The following is a 17,867-nucleotide window of genomic DNA, read 5'->3' on the forward strand; positions in this document are numbered from 1 at the left end:
GTATGTTTGGCTTTTACATTATTTTCTCCATTTCGTACTTTTTAATTTTTTTCCTTTCTCCATTTATTTACTTATTTTATTAGTATAGGATCACAGTACATATTGTTTACAGTCCCTGTGTGGATTTATACACAAAACGTTTTAATTCATTTTCTCTCCCCTCCCACCCTCTTCCTTCCACCTTTTGCTCCCCTGTTTTCTTTCTTTGTCAGAAACTATGGCTGACGGCTGACAGTACAAAAAATGGTAGATAACTATTTCTTCGCAATTCATACAATCACACAAATTACAACAGTGTTTCATGAATAAAGTTAGTTGGATAATCGCACAATCTTGAATGATTAGCTAGTTACTATAACTTTAACTTAAGGCCTATTCCCCATATTAAGATATCTAAAAATCTATCTCTTGCTTTGAAACTATGTTTTCACAGGCTTTAAGTTCCCTTAAAGTTCCTCAAATCTTTGAGTAGGGGTGAGAAACACCTGATGTATCATACTCCATTATACATTGAATTATGGGATCTAATTTAATTGCTTCATTAACTCATAAAGAAATGCAATATATATTTTTTTCTTTTTTTGCCAACATGTGCAAGAATCTGGGTTCATTCTCTAGTAGCAACCCTCTTGCCCCCCACACATGCATGCTCACATGTTAGCCAAGGGCTCTACCACTGAGCTACATCACTAGCACTTTTGAATTTTGAGATTGGGTCTTGCTAAGTCATAACTTATAATCCTCCTATCACAGCAGCCTCATGAATAGCTGAGATTTTAGGCTTGCTTCACCCTTCCAATCTTGATAACATTGTTTTATACTAAACTGATTCTATATGTCCCAGCACTAGCTGCATACTCTCTGAAGAAAGAGTCTCTGTATTATAACAAGTATTAACATGTGCACAAATATCTGGGTCTCATCCTAATATTCACTTCAATAGTAAATATTCTTACTTTCACTTTTTTCCTTTCACTTTTGGAAAGCTGTGATTTATACAGCCATCATAATGAACTTCATCAAAGCACTGATATAACTACATACATAGTTGAATATTACTTTTTATTTCCCAAACTCCTATGTGTTAACTTATTTGCTTTGATTTAACTTTCTAGTAACACTGATGCTCTCAACTGCTTCCTCCTCTTGACATCCATGAAACACTCTGCTGGAGCCTCTCCACTCACCGATTATTTTCTTCCTCCATTTGTTACTTCATGCTCGTCTTATCATAATATGAAGTTTCTCCTGGGAACAGTACGGCCTCTATGCTTCTTGGAGTTCAGTGTTTACGTGATGCCCTCATCCACACAAACTGAAACACCATCAGCTTACAAATGACTCCCACAAATGCATCTCTACCACAAACCACTTATCTGAACTCTAGACTCATAAATCCAACCACGTCCTCTGCATCTCCAATTGTTTATGTCACAGACCTCACATTTATAATGTCCAAATGGAATTTTAAAAAATATTCATTACTAATCCTGCCCATCATTCCCCATTATCTTTGCATTTCGATCCACTATCCACCATGTATCTGGAGCCAGCCGTGGAGGAGATGTCCTGGACTTTTTCCTGGACATCACTCTCTGCGTTAACAGCCTTTCTGAAAAATCCATTCCTCTTATCTTCACTGTACACATTCAGTATTCTCTCTTTATGCCATTTTCAATGCAACTTGGCTCTTAGGCCAACAATTTCCTGCCTAGGTTAATACAATGGGCTTCTCTTCATTTAGCATCACCTTTTACTTGGGACCTCTTCAAATCAATCTCTGCACAGCAGGGGAAGTGAACCCTGCCTTTCAAATTTTCCTCAGTGAAAGGGAAGTTCCTTATTCTTAAAAATTGCATACATTCTTTGTGTTCCACTGTTATATTAATAATTGACAAGAAGAAAATAACCTTCAACAATGTCTGTATCTTTATTCTCACTAATCTTACACAGAAATATCTTTGACATCTATTGAGATTTATTTGCTTCTAGAACTAGAACACAAAATCTACAGCTCAAAGAATTCTGTCCCTTCACTATTTAAATTTCAGTTCTTACTATTTATTGGGTATAAAATATCTATGAGTAATTATTAAGATGTTCATCTCATTCTACTGTATTATCCAAGTTGTTCAAATGGCATAAAAAGTTTATCTTTAAATATTATTTATGGAGGAATATTATAAAATAATAATGGCAAAAGTGTGATTTCCTTTACAAATTTTCTCTCATTATAGTCTATACAGTGTTGGCAAATCTATGGTACACATATAGCTGGCTGTTTGCTATCACTAAAAGCTCTGAAAGTTTTGCTACCACTGGTCTATACTTTTCAGTAAAAATTATGTTAATGATCAATATTTGTACAAAATTCATAAATATAACTAAACATGGAAAACTTTGCCTTTTGGGTAGGACAGCTTTAAGGTAATTTTGATAGTTTTTAGTGCATCCTATCTAACATCTTAGTGCAGGTTGTTTAATTAGAATTAGCTGTTATGTTTTATGTTTCAAAAAAGTACTCAGGTGGGCTGTATATTAAAATTAATGTACACACATTCACTCATTCAGATTTAATCTTTATGAAATTCAGTTGGAGAAAAAGGGGATAATTCACCTGGAATTAGTCTCCAGGAAATGATATTTGTAGGCTCTTCCTTTACCATAGGCATTATATGTGCTCTCATATGAAATAAGTCTTTTTCACTGTCATGAGTACAGAAGGCGGATGAGACACAAAGGTGAGCACACTGCAAGCTTGCCTCTGTGAAAACACTGGAGAGGTGCCAGAGCCTCCTCTCATACTTCCAGTTCCCCAAAATTAAATGAACAATATTGTGTCATGCAGGTAAATATGAGGGAAAATGTTTACACTCATGCAAGGTTATCACAAACATGAACTGGTATCGTGACTTTGGAACAAAATCTGCAAGTGTATAGTAAATTTTGCATTGATATTTGTCAACCACCAGTTCCTCCAGTTGGAAATGTCCTACAGAAAAATCAAATGTATATTCAGAGACATGTGTATTTCAGTGTGTTCATTATAACAATATTAGTCATGTTGAAAAATAAAAGGTAGATACAACAAAATTATTTAATAAGTGTTAGTATATTCTTATTCTGTGTGGTAAAAAGTGGCCATATAAGACCTAACTGTGCTTTCTGTTTCTCCTAATCCCTTATTTGCACTTCCATTTTCCTAGTAGATAATGGCTGCTGTGTTTCTAGGTTGTAGCCCATTGAGTGAATACGCTGTACATCTGCCCACGCTTATCACATTTCCTATATTTCATCCTCCCCAATGACTCCGTCTGTCAGCCACACGGAAAAGGTCCAGCAGAGAACTCAGTGCTGAAGAATGATAAAGAACAAAGTAGAGAATCTAGGTGGCTAATTTAAATCTTGAACAGAAGCTCATTCATAAGAGAATGCATTTTCTGTGACAAGAAATAGGCTTTTCTTTCTTTAGACTACTAAAATTTGGAGGCTATAGTACTTAGTGTTATTATCTTACAAATACACAGAAAAGATAAGCTGTCATTTTGATGAATAAGGTTATGTACATGTATTGATACACATGTACATGTACATTGATATACATGATAACATGGAATCAAGAATATTTAGAGCAACATGGCTATTTTATCTTAAGAAAAGGTATGCAGATGTATGTATTTATATCATTTATGAACAAATGTGTGTATGTTTGTGTGTGTGTGAAGATATAAACAAATTTACTCTGGGGCAGTGATGACGAATCCTTTAGAGTTTTCAACAGCTGTGTGTGGCATCCGTTCCATAGGTTCAGCACTAGTGTACAATGTTTTAGAAGAGATTTATAAGAAATAATGAATTTTAATTTGTATCAAAGTGGAAGTGTGCATAGGCACACATTTGATTTAAAAAATGAATCATTTTACAAAAACAACTTTGAACTAGATTGTTTTTATGTTTATCTTATTTTATTTCAGATTATATTAGAAGATAATATTAAAATTTAAATGTATCTACATATATTCTAGAGAAAAGATTGAGTGCCACAGCAAACTTGTAAGGCTAAGACAGGTAGTACAATAGATTCTAATTGGTTCAGCAAGACCAAGTTCAAAATACTAATAAAAAGTTGGAGGAAGCTCAATTTACTAAATAACATCTATAATTATGCTGTTAGTTATAACTTTTAAACACTGAACAGACATGCATAGACATTTGGAAACATACACTTAGAATTTTGAAGGTTTTTAACTCTTGCTTTGGTCAAGGAAGTAATTTAAGGATTAATCTCTCATATCCCAAAGGAAATGACTCATAAACAGGTTGATTTTCTTACAGATAGTTTATAGTAATTACTCAATAACCATTTCCAAGTGAATGAATAAAATCAAAATGATGACCTAACTTGGCAATTGAAATTGTCATCTATTATTTCTTTTTTTGGTTTTTTTCTGGTACCATGAATCGAACTCACAATGTCACGCTTGCCAGGCAGGCGCTGTGCCACTGAGCTAAATCTCCAGCCCCTGTCATCTATTATTTCTTAACACACAGATAAATCATATATTTGTGGAAAAAACTTGAATAATGCAGACCAATATATCCACCATGTTTGTTCATCTACTCATTCTGCAAATATTTTTAATCTCTAAAACTGCCAAGCAGAGTTCTGGTTTCTGGTAATAGAGCAGCCACCAAGACAAATGATATCCAAATCACAAAATCACAAATATGTGGACATTTTTGTGTAGGGTATGCAGTTATATTTTACAACTAGTAGGAAAAATAAAATATAAAATTTGTTTGATAATACAGGTTGTAGAACAAAATAATTTTGAAAACCAGGTAGTGGAAACACAAAGCAATTTATAGGCTAGACTTTCAGCTACCATTCGTTACAAAACTCTCCTGCAATTTTATATCTGTGCCTTGGTGTGTGCATAAGTAATGACTTATGTTTCACATATTATGTCTATAAAGCTTTTTTAGATTTTTCATTTGATGTTTTAGGAGGAAAGGAGAAGTTCTTTGCCTTCTGAATGTTCACTGGAATAACCTAATAGTAGACAGAGTAAGTAGAACAAAAGGTACAAATTTATTACATAAAACGAGGTACTCACATAGGACAATTACTCACTAACCCCACCTGAGTCAGAACTTTGTGTGTCCGTGTTTTAGGAAGAGCAGGAGAGTGTAGAATGCAGACATTTTTAGAGGAATAGTAAATAAACTGTAGGGAAATTTAATAGGCTTCTGAAAACACAATGGCCTGCAAAAAATGTCCATTGGGAGCTCAAAGCAGACAATAAGCTGTAAATTATTCCCTTTGGAATTCTGAATGGTACGAAAAAGGAAGGCAACAGGAAGTGGGGCAAAGGTCTGTGCAGGCACGTTCATGGGTCATCTTTCCTTTTGTACTAAGAATTGATTAATCAAAACTCATGAAAGGGGTCAAAAGGATTATTTTCTTCCTTGGTGGGTCCTTTAAACAGACAAGAGGACACCAAAGCAGAACAAAGTTCCTTCCATCACCTACTCTTCTTTAAGTTACTTTAATAGAAAATGATCAGTATGCCAGGGCACTATATTTTGAGGTTACGTTTCCTGGACTCCCTCAATGTTTAAGAAAAAGACAGTGTCTTCTGACTTCTTTAAATTCAACCATAATCATACTAAGGAATAGACTGTTTTGAATGTGTATATATGAATTAATTATTTCATAAATACAGTACTTTTGGTTAGCAAGTTAAATAACCAGAGGAACTTTAATCATGGCAAACTAACAGAGTATTAAGTTTCAATATAATATTTTAGTTTCAAAGGAAATTTAATGTAATTCATTTTTAGTTAATATTCCATTGTTAATTAACAAGTCTTGCCCCAAAGGACAAAGTGCATTATTTCTCTCTTAAAGTTAATTAAATAATCTATTTTTTTAAAAGTCCCAATTTCACTTCGGACTTTAGGAGCCAGACATAATCTTTGTTAACAAAACCCCAGTGCAGGGTATCAGCATTCTGTTTGGCAATATGGCACATGGATGAAAAATAAAAGACAAAGAGAGAATATTCTGCAGATGAGGAGCTCTGGGAGGACTCACTGCTTTCAGTGGAACAAAAGGTCATGAGTCTAACAGGTCATGGCTTTTATTGGTATCAATCAGTGGGGGTGTGTCAGGGGTTGCAGCAGAGTGCTAGAGAAGAGAAACTTTGCAGGCACGGCTGTAAGGAGAAACAGAGCACTTTTGCATCAGGCACAGAGGCCCCTCAATTAGCAGTGCAAGGGGTAGGTTGATGTATGCAATGCTGGCACCTTTATTGCCAGGAAGTTATAATTCTTTTTGAGTCCCATGGATCAGCTGAGATGTTATCTCATGTCTTAGCCCTGGAATCAATCTCATAGGTTCTTTTTAGAGTCTCTGTTCTATAAGGGGGCAATTCTAACCTGTTCTGTAATGCTGAGATTCATCAGTGCCTCACCCATACTCAATCATATTTTTTTTGGCCAATTAAGGGAACATCTGCTTCAATGTAGCTAACTTTGCATATCTCAGTGAATAAGGTTGAAGTAAAGATCAGATAAAGATTGAGGCAAGGGACTTGGTTTCTCAGGAAAGTGCAGCTTGGTAGTCTCCCATACTTTGTAATTTCTTACATGTCAAGTAGCAAATGCCATCATCCTAACTTACTAGCGTTTATAGCTCTAATTTTAATCATTTTGGTTATGAAACTGAACTTGGAGATAAAAATCTACACAAGCATTTAAAATCATGTTAGTGCAACATATTTTAACTTACAAAGAGTTGTGCTCTCTTTCAAAAATTCAGTGTGCATTATGTAAGATGAACATGTTTTATATCATAGAGGCAAAATTAATAGGACAAATCATCTTACCTTCCCACATATTAGATAATGGTTAAAGTATCACCTAATAAACTTACAAATAATTCAATAAGTGTTTTTGAAATACATTCAGGACAATATAACCTCATTTGAAAGAAGATGAGTTACATAAACCTTTAGAGAGGAGATATCTGCTCTTGTTTTATCTCCTCTCTCATCTAGTAGCACATGTGATCTCATGTAATCTCAGCCACAGCATGGGTGGGGCCTCTAAGAATGACTTGTCCTGTGTGTCCTCCAATATTTTAACCATATTGTTGTAGACAAAATGCTATTGTATGCCCCTTAAGAGACACACTATTTATTCATTTTTATGAAGTTCTTTGACTCTTATTTGCTGACACATTCTCTCATTGAAGATAAGTGGAGAAAAAAGATCACATTCTACGGGAGGAATTTTCAAAGCAAGAATTAGCAAGAATGAGAATCTTGAGTAAGAATCAGAATTTCCACAGGGAGAGGAACTCAGTGAGACCAGGCCAGGCAGTCTTAGTGCTAGTGCATACTCCAGGCAGTGGGCAGAGCAACCAGCAAGACCAGACCAAGTAAACCCAGGCATGGGCTCATGGGTGGAGCAATCAAGGAGACCAGGTGAGGCAGCCTGAGCATCTATGCACACAAGCCTGTGGTGGGCAGAGCACCTCAGTTAGACCAGACCAGGAAGACCCAGGTAGGGGTGCACATATATCTTGAGTGGGCAAAGCAACCAGCAAGAGCAGGCCAGGCCCTGGCAGGGGCACACAGGTGTGATGAGCAAGACCAGGCCCTGGCACAGGTACTTATGAAGGGCTAGGTGTTACTAGCAATATGAAAAAATCTGAAGCAACAGTGAGGAGCCAAAAGATGGTGAGATGAACCAGGGTTGAGCTTTGGCACATAAACATGCAGGAGGTAGGTCCACCATTCTATATTAAAGGGCCCTGGAGAACTGCACCAACAGAAGACCACCCCCAACTCCCACATCTAGAGGCAAGATCAGCTCCATACCAAGCACAAGTACCATGGCAAACCTAGCTGGAGTACACATCACACTTCTGGGATCTATCTTGGACACTACCACAAAACTGTGAACACCAGAGGAATTTTACTGCATTCATTCTCCCTTCTTTATCTGATTGTCTATGCTGCTTTTGTCCGGTTGCATTTTGTCTTGTTTTGTTTTTTATTTTGTGATTAGTTAAGTTTTTGGCTCTTTTTATTATTGTTGTTCCTTTTAATTTTTTTTTCTGGCCTCTTTTTATCCTTCTTTCTTTTTTTCTTTCTTTTGGTTTCACTGTATAGATTTCTTATGTTTCATTTTGTTTTCTTCCACTGAAACTCTTTCTCTCTTTCCTCAATTACCTCTTGAATTTGTCATACTTTCATGTGACTAAACACTGTATCTTCCCTTTCTGACCCACTTTAATATCCTTTTCACTTTCTCCATTCTTTCCTCTTCTGTCCTCTAGTTTCCCAAAATATAGGTGACCACTCTTTGAATTCCAGCCTTGCGTCTACTATATTTGACCTCATTCATCACTTTTCCTGCCCTCTACCTCTCCTAAGCCCCACACCTCACAACAGGGTAAAATCACTCCACTAAGGGAAAAATCACTGCACACACGTACATGGTATATTTTGGATTTTGTTATATAACTTTAGACTTTGATTCTATGTTTCAAGGTATCAGGGTAATAGTTTCCACAATTTGTCAGTAGATTAGCTATCCTAGAAATTATTATTATTGCTAACTGTACTACTTTAACCAGGGTACAATACATGTTATATTCCATTTTCCCCCTGTTTATGATAAAGTTTTGATTGTATGGGGTCATAAATATCACCATAGTCCAGCATCAAAGTACTAGGTGCTGGGGCTGGGGATTTAGCTCAGTGGCAAAAGCGCCTGCCTGGCAAGCGCAAGGTCGTGAGTTCGGTTCCCGGTACCGGAGAAAAACCAAAAAAAAAAAAAAAAAAAAAAAAAGTACTAGGTGCTGAACCAAACAGTAAATTTATATCCTTAACAAATTGGAAAGGTAAGCTCAAGATAGACACAAAGGACCACATATATCTAGAAGAAATTCCTGAAGAACAGACATCTCTTAGGGAAACTTTGATACTAGTGATAAAGCTATCTATCATAAAAATTCAGTAACCATCAACAAAGAAAACAAAATAAAATAAAACACAACAGATTGAACAGAGGTGAGGATAGAATATTAGATGTTGAAGGCAAACTTTCAGCTATTGATCATGTAAAGAAAGAAATCTTAAAAATAGAAAGATGCCATGAAAAATCAATTGAACACTTACAAGATGAAATAAAGAAGAACAGCATAAGATTGTCTGGGGTCAGTGAGAAAATTGGAGACAGCACAAATCTTGTAAAAAAAAAAAAAACTCTTCACAGAAATAATGGCAGAAATCTTTCTGCCATTGGATAAAGAATTTGACATACATGGATAAAGAATTTGCTATATAAATAAATGAAGCATAGAGAACTCCAAATAACCATGACCAAAATAAATCTATACCAAGGCATATAATGATCAAGACTACAGAATTTCAGCACAAGAACAAAATATTAAAAGAAGTTAGAGAAAAGAAACAAATTATCCATAAAGGAATGCCCATCAGAATCACAGCAGACTTCTCAACTCAAACCCTCAAATCAAAGAGAATTGGAGTGAGGTATTTTAAGCCCTAAAAGAAAACAAATTCCAACACAGATTGACTATCCGCAAATTATCTTACAAAATTGACGGAGAAAAAGATACTTCCATCACAAAGAACCCCTGAGGAAATTTGTGATCACTGAACCAGCTCTTCAGAATACTCTGAAGCATATACTAGAAAGTGAAAATGAAGACCACAGTTATAAGAACACCACTAAAAAGAAGCCACCATGCAGGGAAAGCAACTAAACAAAGGGTAAAGACAGGGAACCAACAACAGGAAATAATATGAAAAAAATAAGATAATATATATCAGTTGTAACCACCAAGGTAAATGGATTCAACTCACCAATCAACAGAAATAATATGGCAGAATGGATCAAGAAGCAAGATCAAACAATATTCTTCTTTCAAGAGACATATTTAACTCAAAAAGAAATTCAGACTGAAAGTCAAAGGATGGAAAACAATGCCCCAGAAAAAAAAAAAAAAAAAAACAGGGATAGCTATTCTATTTGCAGACAATGTGAACTTCAAACCAAGATTGATCAAAAGAGAAAAAGAGAGTCACTACATACTTATTAAGGGAAGACTAGAAGAAAAACTGATAACAATTATAAATACATATGCACCAAACAGTGGTGCACACAACTAAATAAAAGAAATATTAATGGATACATAAAATCAATAAACACCAAATAATTGTAGTGTAGAATCTTAATACCCTGCTGTTACAATTCTATAGATTTAGCAAACAGAAGAGCAACAAAGAAATATCAGAATTAATATGAACCTGTGAACAAATGGACTTAGCATATGTTTACAGGGTGTTCCCCCCTACATCATCAGAATACACATTCTTCTTAGCTGCACATGAGACAGTCTCCAAACAGACCACATATTAGCCCATAGAATATGCTCAAATAAATGCAAAGGAATTGCAATGATTCCATGCATATTATCTGACCATAGTGCAATGAAACTGGAAATCAATTGCAAAAGAAATCACAAAAAGTATATAAACACATGGAAATTAAATAACACCCTCCTGAACAAACAATGGGTCACAGATGAAATTAAAGAAGAAATTAAATGATATCTACTACTGACTTCTATTGTTTTATTGAAAGGAACAGTTAATGTTTAATTATTTGATCAACCTTGCATGTCTATATTTGTTTTCCTGAGCAAACACTTTGAGGATATCAATATGTAATACTACAACCACTATTAATTTCCTACCACTGTATCTGTAATTCAGTATTGCTTGTATTGTTCTTATGCTATTTTGTAAATGGATGTCTGTTTCTTAATATGTCTCTGCTGTTTTATTTTTAAAATAAATTTAATTGTACAATTAAATGAAAATTCTGATACAACATATTAGAAATTATGGGATATGATGAAAGCAGTCAGGCGAGGGAAATTTATAGGGATAAATTCTCACATTAGGAAAATAGAATGAGCTCAAATAAAAAACAACATTGAACCTGGAACTCTTAGAAAAAAAAATAATCAAACCCAAAGCTCATATGAGAAGGGAAATTATAAAGATCACTGTAGATATTAATGCAATTGAGACTAAGAAAATAATATTTTAAATAAATCAATGTCAGTCAATAAAATAGAAAATGTAATTAAAAACCTACCAATGAAGAAAAACGTAGGCCCTGATGGATTCACTAGTGAATTCTACCAGAAATTTAAAGACCTAATTCCAATAATGCTGAAACTCTTTAATGAAATTCAAAGGGAAGCAATACTTCCAAAATCATTCCTGGAACAAGCATTACTCTGATACTTAAACCAGAGAAGGACCCAAGCAGAAAACAAAAATAACAATCTCTAATGAACATTGTTATGGTTGATACATTGTGTCAACTTGGGGAGTCTAGAGGTTTGGCTAAGTGACTCAGAAGTTCTGCATCTTGGGGTGAAAAGGACCTGCATTTACCCTTCTGGGATGTTGTTTATTGTGTTAATTTGAGAAGCTTAGAAGGTTAACTATGTAAGTCAGAAGGAGTCCAGGGTGCTTACTTTGTATTCATCCTGAGCCTGTGCAAGAGGCAGGCATGCAGAGGGTGTGGGTGTAGAGGACGACCTCCACCTCCACAGAACAAGTAGACTGTGTAAAAAAGGAATTGAGGATGGACTGGCTGCTGGTTCTTTGGAGGAGCTCTAGTCTTCGCCTTCAGCTTGGTCGTCTCCTGGCTTCTGGTGCAGACTGTTGGGTTTCCGTCTGGGACTCTTCAGCCTTTTGGTGTTGGCTCTCCGGCCTTCATCGTAGATTCTTCAGCATTCCATCTCAGACCCATCAGGCTTTTGATACATACTTGCACAGACACTGCAGTGAGCTCCAGGCCCGAGGCTAGGCTGTTCAATCTCCAGCGTGCAGACACCCTCTGCACGCTTCCTCATCCAACTCTGTAGCTGACCATTGTAAGCCAAACTTGTAATTTCTTTTACATTTGTTTATCTTGTATTATATCTGTTCCTCTAGTAAACCCTGACTGATACAAATATAGATGTAAAAATCCTTAATAAAATACTGGCAAACAAAATACTGGAAATCATCAAAAAAAGTATATAACATGACTAAGTAGGATTTATCTCAGGAATGCAGCGATGGTTCAATTTACACAAATCAATAAATATAATACACCATATTAATAGAACAAATAGAAAAATCACATGATCAATTCAATAAGTGTAGAAAAAGTATTTGAAAAAATCCAAAATCAATTCATGATTTTAAAAAACCCTACAGATAATTGGAATAAATGGCATCTACCTTAATCTAATAAAGGCCATCTATGGCAAACCAATGACTAATATAATTCTAAATGGTCAAAAACTGAAAGATTTCACTCTCAAATCAAGAATGAGACAAGGATAGCCACAATCACCACTTCTATTCAATATAGTTCTGGAAATATTAGCCAGAGCAATTAGACAAAAGAAAGAAATAAGGACAGGAAAAGAAGAAGTTAAATTATCTTTATTTGCAAATAACATGAACACCCCATAAACTCTACCAAAAGACTTCTAGATTTAATAACCAAGTTCAGTAATGTATCTAGATACAAAGTCAACACTCAAAAAGCAAAAGCCTTCCCATACACAAGCAACAAATTCACAGAGAAATTATAGAAACCACATCCTTCAGAATAGCATCCCAAACAATGAAATACAGAGAAATCAATCTAACAAAGGAAGTAGAAGATCTCTACATTGAAAATTACAGTATTCTTAAAAAGGAGATCAAAGGGGATATCGGAAAATGGAAAGTTATCCCTTGCTCATGGATAAGAAAATCAACATAATGAAAATTGCTACACTCCCAAAATTATTATACAGATTTAATGCAATCTCAATTAAAATACCATTATCATACCTCACAGAACTAGATAAAACAATCTTAAACTTCATTTAGAACTAGAAGAGACCTGGAATAGCAAAAGCAATTCTGGGCAGCAAAGAAGAAGCAGGAGGCATCACAATCCCTGACTGGAAATTATATTACAGAGCTACTGTGATAAAATCAACATGGTAGTGGCAGAAAAAACAGACCTGAGGATCAGTGGAATAAAATAGAAGATGAAAACACAACCCCAAACATGCTCAGCCACCTTATCTTTGAAGACAAATGGGCCGAACATATTCAATGGAAGAAAGCTACCGTCTTTAATAAATGGTGCTAGAAAAACTGGTTCTCCACATCTCAAAGACTAAAATTAAACTCATGTCTATCACCATACACTAAACTAAAGTCAAAATGGATCAAAGATGTAAATACTAAAACAGAAGTACTAAATCTACTGGGACAGAAAATATGTAGAAATCTTGAAGACATAGGGGTAGGCAGAGAATTCATGAACCAAACCTAGACTGCTTGGGAAATATTACAAAGAATTAGCAAATTGGATCTCACCTAATTAAAAAGCTTTTGCACTACAAAAGAAATCACCAACAATGTGAAAAGACCCAGGGAGTGGGGAAAAATTATAGCCAGTTGTTCCCTGGAGAATGGACTTATATCTAAAACACATAAAGAAATGAAAAAATCAAAACTCCCAAAATGAAAGACCCAATCCAAAAATGGGCAACTGAGCTGAATACATACTTCTTGGAAGAAGAAATACAAAACACAAATAAATATATGAAAAAATGTTGAACATCAGTGGTCATTTGAGAGATACAATTTAAAACAACACTGAAATTCCATCTTACTCCAGAAAGAATGGTTTTCATCAAGAAATCAACCAGTAAAAAATGCTAAAAAGGATCGGAGAAAAAAAGAGCCTTCTCCATTGTTGGTGGGATTGTAAATTGGTACAGCCACTGTGGAAATCAATGTGCAGATTCTTTAAAAAGCTAGAATTGGAGGTAAAATTTGGTCTAGCTATTCCCTTTCTGGGTATCTTCCCCGAAGAATTAAAAACATTATATCACAGCAATATGTGTGCACCCATGTTTAGTAGCACAAGTTTAATAATTAAATCTTAGAAACAGCCCAAATGCCTAAAAACCAAAGAATGGATAAAAATTTTGTGGTTGTTTTATACAATGGAGTACTACCCAACCATGAAGAAGGATAAACTTGAAACTCCATAGGTAAATGGATGCAATTTGAGACCATACTCATAAGTGAAATAAATCAGACTCACATGTGTAAACATCTTATTGTTTCCCTAATGTGAGAACCTGAAAAACTAAATAAGATCCAAAATGTACAATAGATATTGTCAAATGAGAAGAAACTGTTCTAAAGAACTGAGATTCTGAGATGGAAGAAATCACAAAAGAAGGAAGGTAAAAGGAAAAAAAATACACACACACACACACATATATGTGTGTGGGTGGGTGTGGGTGGGTGTGCAGGATAGTTAAGATAGTTATACTACTAATTTCTTTTAGTTCATTGTAAAGAAAGGTTTCTGCTAATACTGTTTGGACAATTTTTTCATACCTGTATCTTGTACTCTGAGTAAGTACTTTGAAGATAACAATATGCAATATATTAACTATCATTATTCTCCTATTATCTTGTTACTAAATTTTGTTTTTTTCTCTTTAAAATAAAATTTAAAAAAAGAATGAGAACCTCCTACAGATAATGTAAAATGTTGTTTGTTTCACCACACCCAAACTTATGATACAGGAATTTTGAGGGAGGCATTTTAGAATGTCCTTTATGTCAGGACCATGCTTTGAGAGTGACTCTTCTAAATATGGGGTCAGAATGAAAGGGCTTTATTTTTAAAGCAAGTTTTTAACTTTAAGTAACAAAAAGCTTCATTTCCTTGAGCACTCATTCCCTGCACATGAAGCAACCAAATGACAAATGTGCTAATTGGGAGTAAGATTTGTCTAGTTCTTTCTGATTATCAATGAATAATTACTTTATCACTGTAAAATACATCACAGATATTTGAATAGGAATGGACCTTCATGCCCTTAATTCAGTGAGAGTCCTAACATAGCAAATCTTCAGATTGAATAGTCATTATGACACTTTTTTTGTTTTTGCAACTCAATGTTGATTTAATATTTTAATTATTATGAACCAACAAATTACATAAGTTTTGTATCAAATTCTGACTTGATTTCTATTACTTGGCTGGCTCAATAGATTCCACTTTTCCTTTACATTAAAAGATTATTATATATTTGTTGTCTTTATTAAATGGGAAAAATGTATTCGAGAAAAAAAGCAAAAATTAAAATGTCAGCTGTCACTGTAAAATCAAATTTAGTCAAATTTATAGCATTTAATAAGAAGTCAAAATTTTTTGTTTGAACAAAGAATTTTTTAATACATGAATTCAATATGTGGATTAAAATTATACTTGTTACTTAATAATTTTATGTATTTTAAATATTGATATCTACTTGGTATTTACTACAAAATAAAAGTAAAATGCTTTTAAAATAAAGTTATATTATCAAATCAATTCTAAATAAAATATGAAAGATATTATATTCTCCAAATGCAAAATACTTTTTGGTTGCTTTGCTTTTTAAAAAAAACCACACTTCAACTAATTTTTCCTTGGGTAACATAGAAAAATGTTTTAAACTATCTTGCTAATAAATAACACCTCAAAATACAGATATAGAGATGAATATTCTACACTAAAAGTCTAAAGCCATTGTTTTTTTTTTTTTTTTTGGTTTTTTTCCAGTACCGGGAACCGAACTCACAACCTTGCGCTTGCCAGGCAGGCGCTTTTGCCGCTGAGCTAAATCCCCAGCCCCAAGCCATTGCTTTTGTATTGAGCCAACTCAAACTTTCATTGTCTTGGTGTCACTAAGAAATTTATTTTGAGAATATTAAGAAACTGTTTAGACACTTTTACTTTGAGAAAATATTTAGTCCAAATCAATAATATAATAAAAGAGTAATAAAAGCTCTAAGTATAATATACAATGATGAGAACACTCTTTTAGGCTATTTTATATCACACTGGGATTTCTACTTCTTTTCATATTCTTGTTCTGCTAGTAATTAATTCGTTTCCCTCTTATTATTTGTGATGGTTAATCTTGGTTGTCAAATTGATTGATCTGAGAGACTCCTGAGATTAGGAAAAACACACTTCACATCTCTGTGGATGGGTCTTGTGGACATGACTTTGGGGAAAATATCAGGTCCCTGGTCTTTCTTTTCTGGCTCTTTCTTGCACACCCTGCTCTCTTCTCGCTGTGAGTTCAGCAGCTTTTCTCCACGACATCTTTCTGCCCTGATGTTTTTGCCTAGGAGCAAGCCAATTGTGGACTGACACCTCTAAAATTGTGAGCCAAAGTAAGTCTTTCTTCCTTTAAATCGTCAAGTTATTACCCCCACAATGAGCATCTGACCAATACATGAGTCATGGTCTATTACCTCACTTTACAACAATAATAAAGTTCAAACTCTATATGTAATACATATTTTTATTTTCTAGTGGCCATTCAGAGGAAAGTAAAAGGAAGATAATAACAAATAGGATTTAATTCAGTATGTTGAAAATACAATTTGAACAAATAATCAATAAAAATTTTGAGGTGTTTTATACTCCTTATTTCATATTACATCTTCTAAGTCCATAATCTATTTTACATTTAGAGCATACCTCAATTTGGACTCATCCCATTTCAAGCGTTCAACAACAACATGTGGCTAGTGGCTTCCGTAACACAATTTTTTGTAAGTTCAAACAATAGCCATTATAAGAATACTGTATATAGTAAATAATACATATTCTATTCTCCATGAGTTAGAAATTTTCTGTCAAATGACCAACAGATCTTCTAATATCTACCAGAACTTTATACCTTGTACCTAGTCATTTATATTTTCCAAACCAATGATTATGTTTCTATGTATTATTTTTCTTTCATGAGTTTTTAAAAAGTATTCTTTTAACACAATTTGTTCATTTATAATATTTTTTATGTGTTAAATACTGTAAAATTTGCTTGATTTTTGAGTTCAGGAGCTGGTGTATTGTTGTGTAGATGTTTTCATATAAAGCATAAACATAGAAACATAATATAAATACTATGATAATGATGCTGGTCATACCATTCTGGAATATGAATTGAGAAGACATGTTATTTAGCTTTTAATTATTATGACAAAAAACTGAGAATAACACCTTAAAGAGAAAATTTATTTTAGTTCATAGTTTCAGAAGCTTCAATCCCTTGGCTTCATTGCTTTCAGGCCCATGGTGAAGCAGAATCATCATGGTCAGAAGCATGTGGTAGAGCAGTTGCTCGTTCCACAACAGTGAGAAGCAGAGAGAGCAAAAGTATGTGCTGGCTGGTTTTCTACTTTCCATTTTGTTCCATCTGGGAGCCAAACCTATTGGATGGTGCAGCCCATATTCAAAGCGTGTCTTCCCATCAGTTTGCTGTTGTACATGTCAATCATCACTGGAAGAATTCTCACATACACACCCCAACACACCCAGATGTGTGCTTTACTGATCTCATAGGTGTCTCTTAACTCAAGCAAGCTGAAAATCAAGAGTAACTATCACAGGACAGTATCAGAAGAAGCTACAGAGGAGATGGCTATTCAGATGGAGCTTTAAGGTGCAATTAAGTGTGTGTGTGTGTACATAAAACAATACAAAGTTAATTATAGATAGTACAGAGTAATAAAATTAACAAGTGGGTTATTAATTTTGGAGGCTCTTTTACATGATTCTGTTTCACTTAGTCCTCAAAAAATCTTTCCAAGTGAAGTATAACTGTGATCTCCATTACCCTAAGTTATGAGGAAACTGAGTTGGAGTGAGTGCTGTTCCTGGAGCTCACAGCTAGT

The sequence above is a fragment of the Chinchilla lanigera genome, unplaced genomic scaffold, assembly GCF_000276665.1.
Source record: "Chinchilla lanigera isolate Chin_1 unplaced genomic scaffold, ChiLan1.0 scaffold00091, whole genome shotgun sequence".
Taxonomy (NCBI): domain Eukaryota; kingdom Metazoa; phylum Chordata; class Mammalia; order Rodentia; family Chinchillidae; genus Chinchilla; species Chinchilla lanigera.